Below are 6,354 nucleotides of genomic sequence, written 5' to 3' on the forward strand. Positions count from 1 at the left end.
CCGATCCTTGGAGAAAGCCCGTTAAGACCTTCGGTCGCTGACTCCGATCCTTGGAGAAAGCCCGTTAAGACCTTCGGTCGCTGACTCCGATCTTTGGAGAAAGCCCGTAAAGACCTTCGGTCGCTGACTCCGATCCTGCGAGAAAGCCCGTTAAGACCTTCGGTCGCTGACTCCGATCCTTGGAGAAAGCCCGTAAAGACCTTCGGTCGCTGACTCCGATCCTGCGAGAAAGCCCGTTAAGACCTTTGGTCGCTGACTCCGATCCTTGGAGAAAGCCCGTTAAGACCTTCGGTCGCTGACTCCGATCCTTGGAGAAAGCCCGTAAAGACCTTCGGTCGCTGACTCCGATCCTTGGAGAAAGCCCGTAAAGACCTTCGGTCGCTGACTCCGATCCTGCGAGAAAGCCCGTTAAGACCTTTGGTCGCTGACTCCGATCCTTGGAGAAAGCCCGTTAAGACCTTCGGTCGCTGACTCCGATCCTTGGAGAAAGCCCGTTAAGACCTTCGGTCGCTGACTCCGATCCTTGGAGAAAGCCCGTTAAGACCTTCGGTCGCTGACTCCGATCTTTGGAGAAAGCCCGTAAAGACCTTCGGTCGCTGACTCCGATCCTGCGAGAAAGCCCGTTAAGACCTTCGGTCGCTGACTCCGATCCTTGGAGAAAGCCCGTAAAGACCTTCGGTCGCTGACTCCGATCCTGCGAGAAAGCCCGTTAAGACCTTTGGTCGCTGACTCCGATCCTTGGAGAAAGCCCGTTAAGACCTTCGGTCGCTGACTCCGATCCTTGGAGAAAGCCCGTTAAGACCTTCGGTCGCTGACTCCGATCCTTGGAGAAAGCCCGTTAAGACCTTCGGTCGCTGACTCCGATCTTTGGAGAAAGCCCGTAAAGACCTTCGGTCGCTGACTCCGATCCTGCGAGAAAGCCCGTTAAGACCTTCGGTCGCTGACTCCGATCCTTGGAGAAAGCCCGTTAAGACCTTCGGTCGCTGACTCCGATCCTTGGAGAAAGCCCGTCAAGACCTTCCGTCGCTGACTCCGATCTTTGGAGAAAGCCCGCAAGAGCTTTGGTGACTCACTCCGATTTCGCGAGAAGGGCCGCAAGAGCTGCGGGGACTCACTCCGATCCTGTGACAAAGCCCGACTCTTCAGGTCGCTCCTATGTAGCCCACCATCTCTTAAGCATTGGCGGCCGGGTCGGCCGGCGCTGACGGCCGAAGGAAGCCGCCGGGCGGACCGCGTTTGGTGTTTCCCCGCTCCCGAGGCCGCCTGCTACACGACGGCATGCGACTTTCCGGCCTGCCCCGACTTTCGGATTTCGCCAGGGTGTCTGACCAAGGTGTAGGTCGCCGATCCTACCTTGAGAGGAGTGGTCGTTTTTTGACTAGGCAACTCTTCCAGAGCCCGTAGCGGACGGCGGCTGGGGGCCAGCGGGTCCGGGAGGGTGCGGACGGGGCCGGCGCGGCACGGGCCAGACCCCTGCGTGGAGAAAAGACGGGGTCGTCCGGTGACTTTGCCCCGTCGGCCGGCTCCATCGGACTTGGCACCGGGCGCCTGGGCGGGTGTCGGCGGGGGGAGTGAGCGCCCCGCCCCGCCCGACTCCGACCGCCCCGGAGGGCGCCCCGGGCCCGCCGGGCGAGCGAGCAGGGTCCGTCCGGTGTGGGGCGGGGCCCGGGGAGGCGGGGGTGGAGCGGGCGGCCGAGCAACGGGGTCGACCGGGACGGGTCTCCCCCGGCCGGCGGGGCCGGTCTCCCGTTGCCCCGAAGCCTACCCCGTGGCCGACTTGCGGTGGTTTTTCAAAAAAGTGCTCTGTAGGGTGTCTGACCATGTCGTGGGTCGCTCAACCTACCTTGAGAGAGTGGTCGTTTTTTGACTAGCTCGGGAATCGACGGCGAGCAATCGCACACTCTCTCGCCAGTCGTTTTGCTACCCCGCCGACCAGGCTGCCACTCCCCGCGAGGGCAGCCGGAGGTCGACAACCGGCTTGGAAGGCGCCCGCTCCTCCGCTCCTGCGGGCGAGGACGGGCGTGCCGACGGGCGTCCGGAACCAGCGCCGGGGCAGGCCCTCCGCGGAGGGCAGCCCGGGTCCCGCCGCTGCGGCGGCGGACCCAACGGCGACGGCTCGCCCCTTCCGTCTGCGTGCGAGTACGCCTTGCGGACTCGGCGGTTCGAGACCCGGCCGTCCGCCTTGCCGGCGGACGCGTCCGGTCGTGAGAGTGCGGGACCGTTCCTGACGGGACGGCTCGGGCGTTGAAGGGAAGCAACGGTCAGGTGTGGCCGGGAGTTCTGCGCTCAGGCTCCCGAGGGTTCGCGGCCATCTCCACGGCGCGTTCCCACCTCACGGCAGCGACGGACTCGGCGGCGCTCGGCGCTCCGGTCGAGCGGGACCGTGTGGCGGCGGCGGCAGTTGCGGGTCTTCCCGCGCTGCCCCGCGGCCGCGGCGGTCCTCTCCCGGCGGCGACCGCTCTTTCGCCGCTCGGCGTCCTCGCTACCTGGATGATCCTGCCAGCCTGCCAGTAGTCATATGCTTGTCTCAAAGATTAAGCCATGCACGTGCAAGTTTAAACTGTCCCAGTGAAACTGCGAATGGCTCATTAAATCAGTTATGGTTCCTTTGATCGTCACATCCTACATGGATAACTGTGGTAATTCTAGAGCTAATACATGCGGAAGAAGCGCCGACCTCACGGTCTGGCGTGCATTTATCAGACCAAGACCGACCCGGGGTTCGCCCCGGTCCCTTTGGTGACTCTGGATAACCCAGCCGATCGCACGGTCTTCGCACCGGCGACAGATCATTCGAATGTCTGCCCTATCAACTTTCGATGGTAGGTTCTGTGCCTACCATGGTGGCAACGGGTGACGGGGAATCAGGGTTCGGTTCCGGAGAGGGAGCCTGAGAAACGGCTACCACATCCAAGGAAGGCAGCAGGCGCGCAAATTACCCACTCCCGACTCGGGGAGGTAGTGACGAAAAATAACAATACGGGACTCTTTCGAGGCCCCGTAATTGGAATGGGTACACTTTAAATCCTTTAACGAGGATCTATTGGAGGGCAAGTCTGGTGCCAGCAGCCGCGGTAATTCCAGCTCCAATAGCGTATATTAAAGTTGTTGCGGTTAAAAAGCTCGTAGTTGGATCTTGGGACCGGGCTTGCGGTCCGCCGCGAGGCGTGTCACTGCTCGTCCCGGCCCTCCCCGCCGGATTCTCCTTGGTGCTCTTAACTGAGTGCCTCGGGGTGCCGGAGCGTTTACTTTGAAAAAATTAGAGTGTTCAAAGCAGGCCTGGCGCCTGAATAGTGGTGCATGGAATAATGGAATAGGACCTCGGTTCTATTTCGTTGGTTTTCGGAACGTGAGGTAATGATCAAGAGGGACGGACGGGGGCATTCGTATTGCGGCGGGAGAGGTGAAATTCTTGGATCGCCGCAAGACGAACCACTGCGAAAGCATTTGCCAAGAATGTTTTCATTGATCAAGAACGAAAGTTGTGGGCGCGAAGGCGATCAGATACCGCCCTAGTCACAACCATAAACGATGCCAACCAGCGATCCGCCGGCGTTACTTCGATGACCCGATGGGCAGCTCCCGGGAAACCTGAGTTTTCGGGTTCCGGGGGAAGTATGGTTGCAAAGCTGGAACTTAAAGGAATTGACGGAAGGGCACCACCAGGAGTGGAGCCTGCGGCTTAATTTGACTCAACACGGGGAAACTCACCCGGCCCGGACACAGTAAGGATTGACAGATTGAGAGCTCTTTCTTGATTCTGTGGGTGGTGGTGCATGGCCGTTCTTAGTTGGTGGAGCGATTTGTCTGGCTAATCCCGATAACGAACGAGACTCTGGCATGCTAACTAGTTCGGCGATCCCGCGCGATCGGCCGCAACTTCTTAGAGGGACAGCCGGCAGTAAGCCGGACGAGATGGAGCAATAACAGGTCTGTGATGCCCTTAGATGTCCGGGGCCGCACGCGCGCTACAATGAAGGCATCAGCGAGTCTTTCGCCTTCGCCGAAAGGTGCGGGTAACCTGCTGAACCGCCTTCGTGCTAGGGATCGGGGATTGCAATTATCTCCCATGAACGAGGAATTCCCAGTAGATGCGTGTCATCAGCGCGCGTTGATTACGTCCCTGCCCTTTGTACACACCGCCCGTCGCTACTACCGATTGAATGGTTTAGTGAGGCCAGTCGATCGGCCCCTCTCGGGCCGGCAACGGTCTGGAGGAGCGCCGAGAAGCCGATCAAACTTGACCATTTAGAGGAAGTAAAAGTCGTAACAAGGTTTCCGTAGGTGAACCTGCGGAAGGATCATTACCGAAACGAAGAAGCGAGGCGCTCGCGTCGTCGACTTCACACCAAACTCGTGGCAAGGAGCGGGCTCTGGTGCCCCCGGCCTCCCGCTCCGACCCTCACTCTTCCTTACCGCCTCGACAAGGTGGCGCTCCGACGGTTGCTCTCGCGCCAATCGCTCCTCCTTCGCGGAGGAGCGCGGGCGGAGAGCCAGGAGCGCCCATGCCGACCCGCTTGGCGGCGGGACCCGGCAGCCCCCTTGGAACGTTGGTCGGGCGCCTTCAGTGTGAGCCCGTCGTTCCCTATACCCTGCTAAACCAGCGAGCCGCCCCGAGTAGCCTGGTCGAGGACTGAGTCAGGTCCTCCCGGCGAAAAGTCTTGGGCGGGCGAGCGCAAGTGGGGGCACCTATATCCTGGCGGAGGGGCGTCGCGTCGTGGGTTTGCGCGGAATGGGGTTGAGTTGCTAGTCTCACGGCGGGGCCTAGGTGAGACGGCTCCTCCCCGGCACCCCGGCGCGGCGTTTCGGTCTCTGACTCGATGCAATCCATCTTGCGGACGAGTGACCTGTCCTTAAGCGTCGGACTTCGAGCGGGCGTCCCGCGGTCCAAGGCCTCCTTTGGGCAGAGGGGAGGACTGCTCTCGGTCGCCGCCGGCCAGCCACCGGCGGTCTCGACCGACTGCTCCACTCCCCGAGGTCTTCAAGAGAAGGGCGGGCGCAATCGACCCCTCGGCTCTAATTTCCCGGCCGGGTTTTGTCGAGGGGGCGCAGCGGTCTTCGCGGCGGGTCCCGGTTCGCGGAGCGACCCCCAGCCCTTCCGCTCGTTCGCCGTCCTTCACTCCGAAGGGCGCCTTCTTCCCGTCTCTGAAACGACGGTGCCGAGAGGCAAAGACAAGCTTTCGATGCGAAACGAAAAAGAAAAACGACAACTCTTAGCGGTGGATCACTCGGCTCGTGTGTCGATGAAGAACGCAGCCAGCTGCGAGAAGTAATGTGAATTGCAGGACACATTGATCATCGACTCTTCGAACGCACTCTGCGGCCCCGGGTCCGTCCCGGGGCCACGTCTGGCTGAGGGTCGGTTTTACCTTCAATCGCGTCGCGCCGCTCCATCTCTCATCTCGCCCTCGGGCGCAGAGAAAGAGACTGCGGTCGCGGCGCGCGGCTGGGGGTCTCTGTCGAAGCTGGCGGCTTTACACGGCGATCGGTAGAAGCTTCGTCCCCCGAAGGACAGATTTTCACAGTTCCCTCCGGCGGAGACGCTCGCGTCCAAACCCGATTTGCTTCTCGGGCTGGCGGCGCCTCGCTCGGGCGGACCGCGGGGAGTTTCTCCTCGCGACCCCGACCCGGCTTGGCGCATCCCCGCCGTCCGAATCGCAACCCGGACAATCGAGCTGATCTCTCCCCGGCGAGCGAGACTGCGAAGGGCGTCGGCAGGCGGCGAGCCCGTCCGTTTGCAACAAACAAACGGGACGGCCGCCCAAGAGCAGCGCTTGCTGCTCACTCCACTCCTCGACCTCAGCTCAGGCGAGACGACCCGCCGAATTTAAGCATATTACTAAGCGGAGGAAAAGAAACTAACAAGGATTCCCTCAGTAACGGCGAGTGAAGCGGGAAAAGCCCAGCGCCGAATCCCCGCTCCCACGGGGCGCGGGAACTGTGGCGTTCGGGAGGTGCTCTCCGTCCGTCGACCGTTGCCCAGGTCCTTCTGATCGAGGCCTCTCCCAGAGCGGGTGTCAGGCCCATGGCGGCGACGGCGGCGTTCGGTCTGCGCCTCCTCGGAGTCGGGTTGTTTGGGAATGCAGCCCAAAGCGGGAGGTAAACTCCTCCTAAGGCTAAATACGGACACGAGACCGATAGCGAACAAGTACCGTGAGGGAAAGTGAAAAGAACTTTGAAGAGAGAGTTCAAGAGTACGTGAAACCGCTAAGAGGTAAACGGGTGGGCCCGCAAGGTCCGCCCGGAGGATTCAGGCGGCGTCCGTCGCGCCCCGCCGGCCGAGCATGGATCGCAAGACCGATCGGCCGGCGTCGAGGCGTGCGGACCCGCTGCACTTCTTAACATCACTATTAT

At 61.4% G+C, this 6,354-nt stretch overlaps 2 non-coding genes across 2 annotated transcripts; both read left to right on the top strand.

The window, feature by feature from the left end:
* The first annotated feature begins 2,483 nt into the window (after window positions 1-2,483).
* Window positions 2,484-4,307, top strand: LOC136441067 (small subunit ribosomal RNA). Its single transcript, XR_010756787.1, has one exon. It is a non-coding gene; the product is annotated as a small subunit ribosomal RNA (ribosomal RNA).
* Window positions 4,308-5,208: 901 nt separating this feature from the next.
* LOC136441129 (5.8S ribosomal RNA) lies at window positions 5,209-5,362 on the top strand. Its single transcript, XR_010756845.1, has one exon. It is a non-coding gene; the product is annotated as a 5.8S ribosomal RNA (ribosomal RNA).
* The last annotated feature ends 992 nt before the right edge of the window (window positions 5,363-6,354 follow it).

The sequence above is a fragment of the Branchiostoma lanceolatum genome, chromosome 8 (assembly GCF_035083965.1).
Source record: "Branchiostoma lanceolatum isolate klBraLanc5 chromosome 8, klBraLanc5.hap2, whole genome shotgun sequence".
NCBI lineage: Eukaryota > Metazoa > Chordata > Leptocardii > Amphioxiformes > Branchiostomatidae > Branchiostoma > Branchiostoma lanceolatum.